Raw genomic sequence first — 17,499 nt, forward strand, 5'->3', positions numbered from 1 at the left:
CCAATGTACCAACTTTCCGACAATGTAACTAGTGCCCTTACTTCAAACGAAATCCATTTTTCACACAATGAATATGAATTTGAGTACAAGGATTCATTCAACACTCACACTCAAAAGTAACTTCAAATACAGTTAGTGCTCAATACCATAGGTTTCCCCTTATTTTCACTACTTAGACTCTCCAAACTAGATTCTAGGATCACTTTAGAACTTTCTTGGCTTGTAACGTAGGCTCAGGGTCAGGTGTGGTACATTTGGGTACTTCTTAGTGACTTTTTTGCCCTCCTTGACATTACACTAGGTGTGGAGCTTTGGACTCAACTCTTGTCCAGAGTTGTTGTGTTATATTTTGTGATTAGGTTATTGTATCCTGGTAGGGACAAGTCAAGAAGGACTACTGCTGGACCGGTGAAAAATATTTATTGCAGTGAGCTTGAATCTCCTTAAAGAGACTGAGATATCTGCGCCTCAGCGAAGAGATTTTATTTCTTCATTTTATTTTCAATTATAATCTTGTAATTTTGTTATTTTGTAATTTTTCAATAACAACATCAATTATAGGGTGGATTGTGTTTTAATTTGATTCACGTTTTAGATTAATTAGTGAAATTGTCCGCACTTTGCGTGGCCATAAGAAATTTTTATAAGACAATAGTATATAATATTTATAGAAAAATGTCTGAAATATATTTGAACTTTGACCGAAATTACTGTAACAATCCCAAACTTTGGGCAGGACCTATGACCCCCTGCACTCTTTAATAGTGTATTTTAAAGATATATTAGTGCCCACATGGAAAAGTTACTATTTATAAAGATGCAATATTTATGATGTCCACGTGGGAACTTATATATCTTTAAAATACACTATTAAATAGTGTAGGGGTGGTAGGTCCTGCCTAAAGTTTTGGATTATTACATCAATTCAGTCAAAGTTCGAATATATTTCGAACCCTTTTCCCTAATATTTATATTTAGTTTAGTATTAGATATATAGACTATGTTAATATTTCTCTTAGGCACAGTAGAAACTTGACCTAATATCTTTATTGGCTAAAACTACCATAACGATGGATGCAGCTAGGTTAACTTAAGGCAAAGAAAAAATAATAATTCAAACGTTATACTGAAATATTGAGTAGTTCTCGTGGTGAAGTCGTTATCGTGGAGAGTAATATTTTGTACGTCTCTTATAATATATGAGATAATAATATTTCAGAATTATTAATTTTGGTATGACAATTCTTGCATTATAATCCCGTTATTATAAGTTTGTCTGCAAACCAACGATTCTTAATGAAGAAAAATGATAAATTTACGATTGAGGTCACCCGTCTAATAAGAAGATTGAACAAGAGTACCACAAAAATCACATATCTAATATGAAGATTAGGCATAAGTACTGCAAAAATCACACTTCTAATAAGAAGTTAAGGTATGAGTATTGCATAAGTCACACGTCTCATAAAAAGATCAGGCCTAAATACCGTAAAAGACAAACGTCTAATAAAAAGATTAGGCATAAAATGATAAAAATGTGGACGGACTTGGATAGCCCACTTGTGTAAGTCAAAAGTTGGTTGTTTAGATTTTTGTTTCCAAGACCTCTAATTAATAGGCACATTGGAAAGTAGTAGTAGTAGTTGTTTCGAACTTCAACAAGTACTACTTTGATTCATCTATAACTAATAATAAGGACGATAAGGTTAGGAGCAAGTTGTTAATCTCAATATTTTTTTAAAAAAAGTACTCTATTTGTACAATCTCACAAATCACGTTTTAATCATAGGATTTGGTGGCCGGCATGGATGCTTATTGGTTGGTTCGGTTTGGTTTTGAAGTTTATCGATTCAAGTTATTGGTTTTTGATTTCTAGACTGCTAACTCATTATAAAACCATTAAGATATTGACTTATTGGTTTAACTGATAAGATTTGACACAAAATAATCACTCAACACTTAGAAACAAGGTGACATACTTAATGAACCATCATGAGCTGACAAATTGCATTTTGCTCAAAAATAAATGTTTAAGACAACCAGAAATAAAAGTATGAAACCAAAATCTAAGTCAAAGACTTTATATACATAATGACATAAATATAATTTATGTTTGCTGTTTCTAAAAAAATTTCTTTATTAATTAACTATCGGGTTATCGGTTAACCTGTTAAGAAAAAATCTCAAACTTAGAACCAATAATCTGATAATAAAAAAACATCAATATTATTATTGAAAATACTAAACCAATAACCCATTATTAATGAAACAATAACTTTTTTTCAATTCAAATTATCGATTTCAGTTCGATTCTGAACCGCCCACTTAGTGAAATTGAAAACTCATAGGACTTACTAATTTTCTATTGACGACTGAATTGAGTTTAAAAAGGATTTCACTTAAAAGCATAGAAATTCATAATATGATCAGTTAAATTGACCTATCTGTTATGCAATTTATCATATTCTGTACATACATACGGGCGGAGATGAATATCAAATCTTTGGGATTTAATTATCAAATAATCGGGCTGGGTTGAATAGAAATCGGATTGAGTGATGATCCGTCTATTTAGGCTCAAATGAGCTAAAAATCGGGTTGGGTCATGATCTACAAAATTTGACCAGCTTAATCTCAATAATTTTATCATATCACAACTTAACTATTATAATCACAATTTAAGTTAGAATTTACAAATAAATAAATAAATACTAGAAGATATAAAATAGATAGTAACTCATCCCTTCAACATGAGAATGTACATTACAAAAATATGTATAAAAAGAAGGGAAAATACATAGATTCTCCCCTGAACTTGTCTCGAAAAGTCAGTTACACGCTTAAACTATTACAGTGACCTATTACACACCTTTAGTACTCAAAAGTGAATTTATTACCACCCTGAGACGTGTAATACCACTCTCACATTATGTGGTATATTACACTCGCTGCCACATCAACGCTACATCAGTACCATGTCATAAATTGTAATTTTTTGTTTTTTTCTTTATTAATTAACTTTTCTTTTGTTAATTATATTTTACTCTAATTAATCCCTAATTAATTATTTTAACTCTTTAATAATTATATCTTCTTCATCACTAAATCCCACCCATTTCAATTCTCATTTCATCGGAAAAATCATATCCGACCACCTTCACTATTGATTTTGTCCTTTCACCACCATTATATCACCTTCAATTCTTCTTCTTCTCTTCTCTGTCACCCAACACAAAATATCAACCATATCCTTTGGAATATAATTCTCCTCTGTTTGCCTCTTTGCCTTGTGATCTTCAAGTACATATTTATAAAATTCTATCATACTCTTTCCTAATGCCTTCATTCGTTTTATGTATCCTTACATTTAGGGTTTAGGGTTTAGGCTTATTTTATTTTATTACATAAAGAAATGTCATTTACATTTCTTGTATACTAGATTTGAACAAGTACATCAGGGTGCAGGTTGTGATGTAGTGATAAGATTTTTTCATCATTAGTTAGAAATATTAATTTAAAGTCTTGAAAATAATAATAAAAATTATTGGGAGTGTCATCTCTGAGAACTTGCAATGTATCGGTCCGATTTTAATCGGAGTTCCAATATAAGTACATCCTAATTTTGTTTTGTGGGGCCAACCTATAACCCATGTGTTAAGGAAGAAAGTCTTCCTTTTCTGTTTGCATTATGATTTTTGGCATATCTTTATTGAAATTCGGTATAGGTTAATTAATACTCCATATGTCCCTAATTACCTGTCCATTTTTCCTTCTATAGTTGTTCTTAATTACTTGTCCATTTTGACAAATCAAGAAAAGACAAAATAATTTTACCAATTATACCCTCAATTAATTACTTTGAAAAAGGTAGAATATTTTGAAAATCTTAATTTTTTAATTCATCCACTTCATAATTAATAGGGGTAAAATGGTAAACTTACTATGTCAATAATTGCTTTCTTAATAGGTGTGTCAATTCAAAAGTGGAAAAGTAATTAGGGAAAGAGGGAGTATAAGGTGAAAATAGGCACATTTTATTTTATCTCTATAGAGACAAAAATATTAGAGAGTAGAATGAGATATACCATACCTATATAAGATAACTTGTGAAAAAAATATATACCGGGTAAGTGGTACTTTAATAATGTGGAAATAAAAGAGTATTATTTATTTTGAGTGTGAATTAATTTTTGTAATATTTTATCTAGGCCTACACGTACAATGTAAATTTGTTTACTATAATGATATTAATTATTGTTTTTGTCCCATGATTCTTTTTCTTATTTAAAACGATTATTGTTTTTGTCCCATGGTTCTTTTTCTTATTTAAAACGATTTTCACATAAATTTCTTGATGTCATTATCATTTTTATTTTATCACCAGTTTTTTTGTTGTTATTCCTCATTTTTCAACAAATTGATATAGAGTCTTGGTTTGAGATATCTATATTTTTGGGTGAACGATGAAAGTCAATCCTAGTAGAATGATTAGCGTAAATTATGTCATTTGAAAAGGAAAAATGGAAGATTTTTAATTTATATCAATTTTTGAATATCTTAAAAATTTAAGACTCCGAAAGTTTTCAATCTGTACAATGGCTTCATAGGCAGTCATTATTGTAGAGCTTTAAAATTTGAAAATTGAATTTCAACAAATAAGCCCAATTTTGAGTGGCCATTATTGCAAAAAAATTGATTATGTATAAAGGGGCCTAATATGAAATTTTGAGTGATTTGATGTAGTTTTTGAAGTGTTTTGGATGAATCTGGTTCTTGATTTCAAGGGAGAAGACGAATTCAATTTTTTATGTAATATTATATATTATTATATATGAATATATAAATGTCTCTTGTAATTTTGTATAATATTATATATTGGTTGTATAATATTGTATGTCAAGCTTTTTAATATTTTTGTAAAAATATAATATAAGAGTTTTGTATATTATTTTATACCGGATGTAAAATATGTACGTGAGAATGTGTTTTGAGCTAAAAATTTATAGTATAAGTTTTGAGCTGTATTTTTATAATATAAATTAGGTAATTTTACTTTTATGAAATCATCCAAAAAAATAAGTAATAATAGTTATTCTTATGATATTTTCTCCCCCTCTTGTCTCGTATATTACACTTGTAAACTAGGACATTTTATTGTACTAGTTTTGGCTTGTTAGTCTTCAAACCAAAATTAACCATGTCATATATTAGAAGGGTCCTGAATCCTGATCAAAGCCACTTATTTAATCACTTGATTTTCAATATAAATTGTTTTTCAAAATAATAAATATATTTAAAATATTGTATGATTAACGTATATAAGCATAATTCATACTTAAAATTATATTTAATATATATATAATATATTAGGATATTTTTCGAATTAAAAGGTAGAAATGAAGAATTTGTAGGGATTGATTTTATTAAATATTTAGTCTACTTAAATTAAGGAAGAAATATAACTAGTTCCTTTATTTATAGGGGAAAATATCAAAAAATTGTTCTAGATAATTTTTATTTTTTTTGGCTTATTTGCTTAGTATTTATGTAATTTATCATACCAGAATTAAGTGAGGAACATCAATTGTTTTACACAATTAGTACCCCATCTCTAGCTAGAAGCTTGTGAAAAAAATCAGTTTGTATGACAATTTCTTAGGCACACAAAAAACTGACCTAATATTTTTTCACTTTTTTTTTATCCTCTCTAGGTTCCACCCCTTTTGCTCCCTTGGTGACTCGAACTCACAACCTTCGAGTTGGAAGAGAGGGGTGCTTACCATCCGAGCAATATCTTTTCACTAATTGGAATCTTGATCAAAGACACTTGTGTAAGTCCAAAGTTGGCAGTATTGATTATTGTTTGGGAAAATGCATAAGTACCCCTCCAGCCTATGCCCAAAATTCCTGAGACACACCTAACCTTTACTAAGGTCATATTACCCCCCGAACTTATTTTATATATAATTTTCTACCCCTTTTCGGCCTACGTAGCACTATCTTGTGGGCCGAGTGCGTGTTGACAATTTTTTCAAGGATAGTGCCACGTAGACCGAAAAGGGGTAGAAAATTAGTTAAAAAAATAAGTTCAGGGGGGTAATATGACCTAAGTAAAGGTTAGGCGTTTCTCAGGAATTTTGGGCTTAGGCTGGGGGTTTTAAATTTTGGAATTATTGCAGAAAATCAGCAACATATTCCCAAACTTAAACCCTCATAACTCTCTCATCTCTCAACCGATTTGGGCGATTCAAAATGAAAAGTTGTGAGATTTTTCGAGGGCAACGTGTTGGTGAGCTCGGATAGTGGTTTGGGGTTCCCGTTTGAGGTAATTTCGCGATAAAACCTGACTGCAGTGCCTTTTTCGAGTCCTTGTTTTTGGAATTTTTGTTTTGGTCATATCTCACTCATTTTAGCTCGGTTTTGGGTGATTCGAAGTCCCACCTGTTGAGAATTGTCGTGGCTTCATCGTAGAGTGTTCAAGGAGTGCTGAGCACCTTTCGATTCTCGTTTATTCTGAGTTTTGACTGCTGCAGTAGGGTTTCTTTTAGTTTATTAAAGTGTGGTTTCTTGCTTGTTGGTTTTTGCTGTGTTTTGAGCCTCGGATTGTGCTCCATTTTGGAACACAAGTTTGTAGTGCTGTTTAGGGTCTCTTGACGGAGTCAATTTCGAACAGTTCGGTGTGGGTCCCACGATTCCCGTTTTGACTCCAAAATTGACTCGTCTCCGTTTGTTGTGATTTTGGTGTCTAAATGACCGTAGTAACGTTGTGACTCTATTTTTGATAGCGGGGAAGTATTTCGAGATTGTTCGGAAAGGGAAAGCTCCGGTAAAGTGATTGGAGAGCGCACGGTTGGCCTTAAGGTAGGCTACGACTTTCCTTCTTTTAGATTGAGCTTAATTATGTAAAAACACGTTGATTGGAGTGAATTGGGGGTGGGTATCAGTTTACTATCTTACTTTGATTAGATACCTCATGTTAGGATCGATTGGCCATATTTCGGGTATAGTATCATGTTATCCGGTTTAGTAGAGTTGCATGTCTATGTGCTAAATGTTATTGTATGCTTGTATGCTTTGTATTGTATGCCTTGTTCATCCTTAACCGTAATCATGATGTCCTTAGTCTAGGTTAGGCTAGCATTGCCTTAGACTTATGACCCGTGTGGGCTGGATAGCCTTGACTTTCTGCCGACGTCGTTCGGATGACTTAGCTCCTTGTAGACCGAAGTAGCAGACTTGAGTCTGATAGTTTGAGCCTTAGATTAGGCGTTATCGCTGCTTGCTGCACTTTTGTATCTTCTCCCTCGCATTCTGCGGTTCCGGCGCATTCTCGAAGGTTTGGTGCATCACTAGTGGCGTGGGATTGAGATAGTATAGGCTTGGAGCTTTTTCTGTGATTTCTTAGAGTGGACGGCGTTCCACGGTGGTTATTGTGGGATTGGATCCTATTGGAGATACCATCACCCCCGGGGTCGTTTTTCTAGGCTGGGCTGGGAACGTATCGCTGGCTGGGTAGACTCGGTGATATCGGCGATCACCCCCGAGCCTCTCTTTCTAGCTGGGCTGGGAGTGTGCTGCTGGCTGGGTGTCCCCGGGTCGCTCTTTCTAGCTGGGCTGAGAGCTGACTGCATGGTAGGACGACTCGCGATATCTACCTCACTCACGGGTCCCTCTTTCTAGTTGGGCTGGGAGTGGACTGGTTGTTTAGGTGCCCCCTAGGGTCACTCTTTCTAGCTGGGCTGGGAGTGCACTGCTGGATGGGTGGAGTCTGATCGATTATCTTAGTTACTTTGGGCTGAGAGCCCGATTTTCTTCTTTCTCAGTAGACTTAGCTTTTCCGTGTACCTGTCGAGCTTATGGGGTTCGTTCAGGTTTTATTTGAGCTTGTGCACGAGTGTACCTTCTGGGCTTATGGGGTCCAGTTAGGTTTAGTCTAGTTGTACTTAGTTTGTTTCTGGTACGCTCGTGTGCTTTCTTTTCTTATCCGCTTTGACCTTTCTGTGTCTAGATTCTATCCTTTCTTATTGTTTTTACCCTTTTTGCTCAGTCGGCCTATGATGCCTACTGAGTACCTGTTGTGTTGGTACTCATGCTACGCTCTGCATCTATTTCGTGATGCAGGTCCCAGTACCAGTTACCAGCGGTGATTAGTTCCAGCCTTCTTTTGCAGTTGTGATTCGGAGACGAGGGCGAGCACTTGGCGTTTTGGGGTTTGTTCTGTCTCCTTCTTTTGTTTTAGCTAGTCTTGTTGTCTTTGAGACACGCTCTGTTGTGGTCCTCTTTTGGGACTTGTACTCTTTATTATATAGCTCTGTACTAGTGACTTCCAGGTTCTGGGAGGGATTTCTGTATATATTTATTTTGGGTTGCTTCCGCTTTGTTATCCTTGTTTTGATTATTGTTTTCGCTAGTTTCTGCCCTTTTGCTCATTGCTTGATGTTCTGGGTTACGGGTTGACTTACCTACTGGTAGGGTATAGTAGGTGCCATCATGACTCGAGAAATCGGGTCGTGACAAATTGGTATCAGAGTCTCAGGTTCACCGGTCTCACTTGTACAGAGCTAACGTTTAGTAGAGTCTTGCGGATTGGTGCGGAGACGTCCGTAACTTATCTTCGGGAGGCTACAGGATGTCCTTAGAAAGATTTCCTCTTTTGTTTCACTTTCGTGCAGCATGTGTCTTATTGGTTCCTTAAGATCTCACTTGTTTCACTCTTTCGCAGGATGGCTCGCTCGCAATGTGGCGCGGCCGGGGGTGATGCACCCAGGCCTGCAGACAGAGCCCCAGCTTGGGTAGACGCCGACCCCGAGGTCGAGAGAGGGCCGCAACATCAGTCTAAGAGAGAGATGAGGATACAGAGCCAGTAGCAGACCCTTCATCACTTCGTATACCAGATCAGCCGGTGGGGACAGGGCCATCCCAGCTGCCACCCGGACTAGTTTTGACTCCAGATCTCCAGGCCGCTATTGCTCAGCTCTTAGGTGTGCTTGGGGTGATGCAGCAGCTACCTGCCCCAGCTACACCAGCACTAGTACCGCAGGATCAGCCTTCAGTGAGGGTACCTCAGGTCCAGGTACCACCTGAGGGAGTACAGCCCTTGGCAGCGGATAGACCTATGCCGCTTGAGGACCAGAAGATGCTTGGTGTGTTTCTCAGGTTGACACCACCAAGGTTTTCTGGGGCTGTGGGTGAGGATGCCCACGAGTTTCTTACTACTTGCCATGAGAGGCTTCGCACTTTGGGCCTTGTGGAGTCTAGAGGGGCCGACTTCATTGCTTACCAGCTAGATGGGCCATCCAGGCAGTGGTGGCGCACATTCATTCAGACCAGGCCAGTTGGATCTCCACCGGTATCATGGGATGAATTTTCTGAGGCTTTCTTGGCCAAGTTTATCCCTCGTAGCGTCAGAGACCGCCTCAGGGATCAGTTCTGCAGGTTGGAGCAGGGTTCCATGTCGGTGGCAGAGTACGAGACTAGGTTCCACGAGCTCTCCCGTCATGCCGAGATGATATTACCTACAGAGGAGGAGCGAGTTAGGTGCTTTGTTCGTAGGTTGAGATTGCAGCTTCGGCTTGAGACCCAGTCCTTAGTTTCTGCGTGTCGATCTTTTTTAGACGTAGTTGACCATGCTAGTACTATGGAGCATCTTCGTCGCGAGGCCCATGGGGCAGCGAGAAGAGGGCTAGGCATGAGGGCAACTACAGTGACTCCCGCCCTAGGTCTAGGGATTATCATGACAGGGCCGGACGACGGTTTCGACAGGGTCAGTCTAGTAGACCTACACAGGCCTCTCTTCAGGCATCAGATGGTGGTCGGGTGAGGCTAGTTCGAGTCAGGGCGCGAGGTGTTTCAGTCGGGTTCTTCAGGCCATGGTAGTTGTTTTTCTGGGAGTCGCCCTCGACAGGGTTGCTATGAGTGTGGTGAGATGGGTCATTGGGCCAGGGACTGCCCTCAGCATAGTCGGATTGCTCCCGCTCCTCTTGCAGCTCCCCCAGCTTTACCAGCACCTCCAGTTAGAGGCCGTGGTCAGGGTCAGGACCGTAGAGGTGGTCAGCAGGGTATACGGGGTGGTCCCTGAGGAGGCAGGTCAGGTGGTAGGTCTGATGGTCAGGGCAGAGGCAGACATAGCCACTTCTATGCAGCTCCAGCGAGGGCGGAGGCTGAGGCATCAGACGATGTGATCACATGTACTATTCTTTTATGCCAGCAGCCCGCCTTGGCTTTATTTGATCCAGGCTCTACTTTTTCGTACGTTTCTGTTTACTATGCCTCTCGGTTGAGTATGATGTCTGAGCCTCTGGTAGCGCCGTTGCGTGTGTCGACCCCCGTGGGTGAGTCTTTAGTAGTGGATCAGGTATTTCGATCTTGCTTAGTTACTATCCAGGGGCGTGACACCCGGGCTGACCTTATATTGCTTGACATGGTTGATTTCGATGTGATTCTGGGCATGGATTGGTTATCCCCTTATCGCGCTGTTTTAGATTGCTTTTCTAAGACCGTTACCTTAGCCATTCCCGGTATTCCTCCGGTAGTGTGACAGGGATCTCGTGGTAGCACACCAGTTGGGGTTATCTCTTTTATTCGTGCTAGGAGGCTAGTGGCTAGCGGATGCTTATCATATTTGGCCTATGTACGTGATGTGAGTAGGGAGGTTCCTCCGCTTGAGTCAGTTCCTGTTGTTCGTGACTTCATAGATGTGTTTCCTACTGATCTACCTGGCCTACCCCCAGAGCGTGATGTTGATTTTCCGATTGAGCTTGAGCCAGGTACTCGGCCTATTTCTATTTTGCCATATCGGATGGCTCCTGCAGAGCTCAAGGAGCTCAGTGTTCAGCTTCAGGATCTCTTGGGTAAGGGATTTATCAGACCTAGTGTATCACTTTAGGGCGCTCCCGTTCTTTTTGTTAAGAAGAAAGACGGTACTATGCGCATGTGCATTGACTATAGACAGTTGAATAAGGTGACAGTGAAGAATCGATATCCTCTGCCTAGGATTGATGACCTATTTGACCAGCTACAGGGAGCTTCAGTGTTCTCTAAGATTGATTTGAGGTCCGGTTACCACCAGTTGAGGATTAGGGCAGCGGACATCCCTAAGACTGCATTTAGGACCCGTTATGGTCATTATGAGTTCTTGGTGATGTCAATTGGGTTGACTAATGCCCCTGCTGCCTTTATGGACTTGATGACGCGCGTGTTCAGGCCTTATCTTGATTCATTCGTCATAGTCTTCATTGATGACATTTTGATATACTCGCGGAGTAGGGTGATCATGAGCATCATTTGAGAGTTGTGCTCCAGACTTTGAGAGATCAGCGGCTTTATGCCAAGTTCTCAAAGTGCCATTTTGGTTAGACTCTGTGGCGTTCTTGGGGCATGTTGTATCTAAGGAGGGCATTATGGTAGATCCGATGAAGATTGAGGCGATTTGTGATTGGGCTAGGCCCACCTCAGTTACTGAGATTCGGAGTTTCGTCGGACTAGCAGGCTACTACAGACGATTTGTGGAGGGTTTCTCTACCTTGGCAGCACCTCTGACCCGATTGACTCGTGTTGATGTTCCCTTTGTTTGGTCAGAGGAGTGTGAGGCGAGCTTTTTGAGGCTCAAGGAGTTATTGACCACCGCTCCTATATTGACTCTTCCAGTTGAGGGCGAGGGCTTCACGGTATATTGTGACGCATCCGGCGTTGGTTTGGGTTGTGTATTGATGCAGCAGGGCCGGGTTATTGCTTATGCGTCGAGGCAGCTTAAGATTCATGAGCGCAACTACCCCACCCATGACTTAGAGTTGGCGGCGGTAGTTTTCGCACTTAAGATTTGGAGGCACTACTTGTATGGAGTTCGATGTGAGATCTATACCGATCACAGGAGTCTTCAGTACATTATGAGCCAGAGGGACCTTAATTCGAGGCAGCGTCGTTGGATTGAGCTCCTGAAAGACTATGACCTATCTATTCTCTATCATCCGGGCAAGGCGAATGTGGTAGCGGACGCTTTGAGCCGAAAGGCAGTGAGTATGAGTAGTCTAGCCTTCTTATCTGTTGAGGAGCGACCCTTGGCTATGGACATTTAGTTCTTAGCCAATAGTATGATTCGGTTGGATATCTCAGATTCTAGACGTGTCTTGGCCCATATGGGAGTTCAGTCTTCCTTGCTTGATAGGATCCGTGGTTGTCAGTTTGAGGATGAGGCCTTGGTGGCCCTTAGAGATCGAGTGTTAGCGGGTGATGGTGGTCAGGCTACCTTAGATCCTGATGGAGTGTTGAGATTCGCCGGCCGCATCTGTGTTCCGAGAGTTGGGGATTTGATACAGTTGATACTTTCTGAGGGCCATGAGTCTAGATACTCTATCCATCCGGGCACAGCGAAGATGTATCGTGATTTGAGGCAGCATTACTGGTGGAGTGGCATGAGGAGAGATATTGCTGACTTTGTTTCCCGTTGCTTGTGCTGCCAGCAGGTAAAGACCGAGCATTTGAGGCCTGGTGGTGTGTTTCAGAGATTACCCATTCCGGAGTGGAAGTGGGAGCGTATCACTATGGACTTCATTGTGGGGTTGCCTCGGACTCCTAGAGGTGTTGACAGCATTTGGGTCATCGTTGATCGATTGACCAAGTCAGCACATTTCCTTCCTGTTCAGTGTTCATTTAGCGCCGAGAGGTTGGCTCGTATCTACATTCGGGAGGTGGTTCGACTTCATGGGGTGCCAGTTTCTATTATATCAGATAAGGGCTCTCAGTTCACGTCCAGCTTTTGGAGGACCTTTCAGGATGAGTTGGGCACTCGGGTTGACCTTAGCACAGCTTTCCACCCGCAGACGGATGGCCAGTCAGAGCATACTATTCAGGTCCTTGAGGATATGTTGCGGGCCTGTGTTATTGATTTTGGAGGTCAGTGGGACCAGTTTTTACCTTTGGCGGAGTTTGCATACAACAACAGCTACCACTCTAGTATTTAGATGGCCCCATTCGAGGCATTATATGGTAGGAGTTGTCGCTCTCCAGTTGGTTGGTTTGAGTCTACAGAGCCTAGGCCACGTGGTACAGATTTGCTTCAGGAGGCCCTGGATCAGGTGAGGGTGATTCAGGATAGGCTCAGGACGGCTCAGAGTAGGCACCAGAGTTATGCGGATCGAAGGTGCCGACCTTTGAGATTCTCTGTTGGTGATCGGGTATTCCTCCGTGTGTCGCCCATGAAGAGCGTGATGAGGTTTGGGAGGTGGGGCAAGCTTAGCCCCAGGTACATTGGGCCTTTTGAGATACTCCGGACAGTTGGGGAGGTTGCTTATGAGTTGGCCCTACCTCCAGCATTTTCAGCCATCCACCCGGTTTTCCATGTCTCGATGTTGCGGCGATATGTTCCTGATGAGTCCCATGTTCTCCAGTATGATGCAGTCGAGTTGGATGATCGTTTGACATTTGTAGAGGAGTCAGTTGCTATTTTAGCCACAGATGTGAGGAGATTGCGCTCGAGAGCCATTCCTGTTGTTAAGGTCCGTTGGAGGCATCGCCCAGTCGAGGAGGCTACCTGGGAGACCGAGCAGGAAATGCGAGAGCAGTTTCCCAGCTTGTTTGAGCCTTCAGGTACTTCTTGACCCTTACTTTCGCGGACGAAAGTCCTTTTTAGTAGTGGATATTGTAATGACCCTCTTGGTCATTTCTGTGTCTTGCTTTCTGTGTGTCGTTTAGAGCGTTCCTATAGCGACCCCAAGTCATTTATGACTTGCTGGGACTGACAGTTCGGTCACCTGGTCGTTCGTTTGGTCTTGGTGTGAGTTTTTGTGTTTTGGAGCTTATGAACCTTGAATGATCATTTTCGATCAAAAGTTCAAGAAGATGACATCGGAATCCAATTCTGACGATTTCATCAGCTCCGGAAGGGTCATTTTAAGCTAGTAGCATGGTAGACATGACTCCCGAGGTTTTCAATATGAGTCGGTGTGATTAGGCGTTTTAGCCTTTGAATTTTGGCTTAAGTTTGACTTTGGTCAACATTCTTAGTAAACGCGCTCGGATGAGAATTCTGTCAGTGCAGTTCCCTCCGAAATGTCGAGTTTGGTCTAGATTGACCCTTCTTTTGTGTCCCGAGGTTTTCGATATCTTTTCGAGCCCTTTTGTGGGTTTTGACTTAAAATGGCCTTTGGAAGTGGGACCCACTTTTTATCGAAATGACCTCTGATGGAAATTTGACTGTGCCGTTGAGTCTGGAATATCGAATTTGGTATGGTTGCATATCTCATTTGCGTGCACGGGGTTCCGAACGAGTTCGGAGCACCCCGTCGGAGTTTTAAATTTTGGAATTATTGCAGAAAATCAGCAACATATTCCCAAACTTAAACCCTCATAACTCTCTCATCTCTCAACCGATTTGGGCGATTCAAAAGGAAAAGTTGTGAGATTTTTCGAGGGCAACGCGTTGGTGAGCTCGGATAGTGGTTTGGGGTTCCCGTTTGAGGTAATTTCGCGATAAAACCTGACTGCAGTGCCTTTTTCGAGTCCTTGTTTTTGGAATTTTTGTTTTGGTCATATCTCACTCATTTTAGCTCGGTTTTGGGTGATTCGAAGTCCCACCTGTTGAGAATTGTCGTGGCTTCATCGTAGAGTGTTCAAGGAGTGCTGAGCACCTTTCGATTCTCGTTTATTCTGAGTTTTGACTGCTGCAGTAGGGTTTCTTTTAGTTTATTAAAGTGTGGTTTCTTGCTTGTTGGTTTTTGCTGTGTTTTGAGCCTCGGATTGTGCTCCATTTTGGAACACAAGTTTGTAGTGCTGTTTAGGGTCTCTTGACGGATTCAATTTCGAACAGTTCGGTGTGGGTCCCACGATTCCCGTTTTGACTCCAAAATTGACTCGTCTCCGTTTGTTGTGATTTTGGTGTCTAAATGACCGTAGTAACGTTGTGACTCTATTTTTGATAGCGGGGAAGTATTTCGAGATTGTTCGGAAAGGGAAAGCTCCGGTAAAGTGATTGGAGAGCGCACGGTTGGCCTTAAGGTAGGCTACGGCTTTCCTTCTTTTAGATTGAGCTTAATTGTGTAAAAACACGTTGATTGGAGTGAATTGGGGGTGGGTACCAGTTTACTACCTTACTTTGATTAGATACCTCATGTTAGGATCGATTGGCCATATTTCGGGTATAATATCATGTTATCCGGTTTAGTAGAGTTGCATGTCTATGTGCTAAATGCTATTGTATGCTTGTATGCCTTGTTCATCCTTAACCGTAAGCATGATGTCCTTAGTCTAGGTTAGGCTAGCATTGCCTTAGACTTATGACCCGTGTGGGCTGGATAGCCTTGACTTTCTGCCGACGTCGTTCGGATGACTTAGCTCCTTGTAGACCGGAGTAGCACACTTGAGTCTGATAGTTTGAGCCTTAGATTAGGCGTTATCGCTGCTTGCTGCACTTCTGTATCTTCTCCCTCGCATTCTGCGATTCCGGCGCATTCTCGAAGGTTTGGTGCATCACTAGAGGCGTGGGATTGAGATAGTATAGGCTTGGAGCCTTTTCTGTGATTTCTTAGAGTGGACGGAGTTCCACGGTGGTTATTGTGGGATTGGATCCTATTGGAGATACCATCACCCCCGAGGTCGTTCTTTCTAGCTGGGCTGGGAACGTATCGCTGGCTGGGTAGACTCGGTGATATCGGCGATCACCCCCGGGCCTCTCTTTCTAGCTGGGCTGGGAGTGTGCTGCTGGCTGGGTGTCCCCGGGTCGCTCTTTCTAGCTGGGCTGAGAGTTGACTGCATGGTAGGACGACTCGCGATATCTACCTCACTCACGGGTCCCTCTTTCTAGTTGGGCTGGGAGTGGACTGGTTGTTTGGGTGCCCCCTAGGGTCACTCTTTCTAGCTGGGCTGGGAGTGCACTGTTGGCTGGGTGGAGTCTGATGGATTATCTTAGTTACTTTGGGCTGAGAGCCCGATTTTCTTCTTTCTCAGTAGACTTAGCTTTTCCGTGTACCTATCGAGCTTATGGGGGTTCGTTCAGGTTTTATTTGGGCTTGTGCACGAGTGTACCTTCTGGGCTTATGGGGTCCAGTTAGGTTTAGTCTAGTTGTACTTAGTTTGTTTCTGGTATGCTCGTGTTCTTTCTTTTCTTATTCGTTTTGACCTCTCTGTGTCTAGATTCTATCCTTTCTTATTGTTTTTACCCTTTTTGCTCAGTCGGCCTATGATGCCTACTGAGTACCTGTTGTGTTGGTACTCATGCTACGCTCTGCATCTATTTCGTGATGCAGGTCCCAGTACCAGTTACCAGCGGTGATTAGTTCCAGCCTTCTTTTGCAGTTGTGATTCGGAGACGAGGGCGAGCACTTGGCGTTTTGGGGTTTGTTCTGTCTCCTTCTTTTGTTTAAGCTAGTCTTGTTGTCTTTGAGACACGCTCTATTGTGGTCCTCTTTTGGGACTTGTACTCTTTATTATATAGCTCTGTACTAGTGACTTCCAGGTTCTGAGAGGGATTTCTGTATATATTTATTTTGGGTTGCTTCCACTTTGTTATCCTTGTTTAGATTATTGTTTTCGCTAGTTTTTGCCCTTTTGCTCATTGCTTGATGTTCTGGGTTACGGGTTGGCTTACCTTCTGGTAGGGTATAGTAGGTGCCATCATGACTCGAGAAATCGGATCGTGACAGTAGATCAATCTACGGACCATCAATGGGTACCGTGGTTCCACACTTAGTCAGATTCCCTAATTCTCCTTCCATGCCTTGCCCTGCTGATCTAAGATCATCATTTACAGAGTGTCACTAGACTTACGGTCCGTAGATCACTTTCGTAGATGCCCTTTTCTGCATTTCTTTCATCTGTTTCTTTACTTTCGCGCCTAAACATATTTCCTGCAAAACATGATAAAAATACATTAAAAAACAATCTAAAAAGGCCCTAGACACACACAACTCTTAAGTGAAATGTATCAAAAATACCGTAAACTCACGGTAAATCAACACCCTCAACTTAAATTTGTTGTTTATCCTCAAGCGATGCACTAAGACTCTACATGACACTTGTATAGAAGCAAAAATTTCAAGCACAAGCAATTACATGGATCTCTACCCCAACTCTCGTTTCGGGTGCAAAATCTGTTCTCTTAGACTCGACAAGCTAATTCATGCGGATCAACATATGACAAAGATCGACCAACCAACACACAACATACACTGTTTCACTATCACCAAGGTACCAACTTTCCGACAATGTAACTAGTGCCCTTACTTCAAACGAAATCCCTTTTCACACAATGAATATGAATTTGAGTACAAGGATTCATTAAACACTCACACTCAGAAGTAACTTCAAATACAGTTAGTGCTCAATACCATAGGCTTGCCCTTATTTTCACTGCTTAGACTCTCCAAACTTGATTCTAGGATCACTATAGGACTTTCTTGGCTTATAACATAGGCTCAGGGTTAGATGTGGTACATTTGGGTACTTCTTAGTGACTTTCTACCCTCATTGACATTACACTAGGTTTTCAACCTCGTTTTGCCCTATTTT

The 17,499-nt window shown here is 41.3% G+C and overlaps 1 protein-coding gene and 1 pseudogene across 1 annotated transcript in view; both read left to right on the plus strand.

Annotated features, from left to right (window-relative positions):
- The window catches only part of LOC125834031 (uncharacterized), a 509,901-nt gene that overhangs the window by 245,331 nt on the left and 247,071 nt on the right, over nt 1–17,499 (plus strand). The window lies entirely within an intron of this gene.
- LOC125833840 (uncharacterized) lies at nt 1,071–15,741 on the plus strand (annotated as a pseudogene).

The sequence above is a fragment of the Solanum verrucosum genome, unplaced genomic scaffold (genome assembly GCF_900185275.1).
Source record: "Solanum verrucosum unplaced genomic scaffold, falcon-dt-bn FXZP01000108.1, whole genome shotgun sequence".
NCBI lineage: Eukaryota > Viridiplantae > Streptophyta > Magnoliopsida > Solanales > Solanaceae > Solanum > Solanum verrucosum.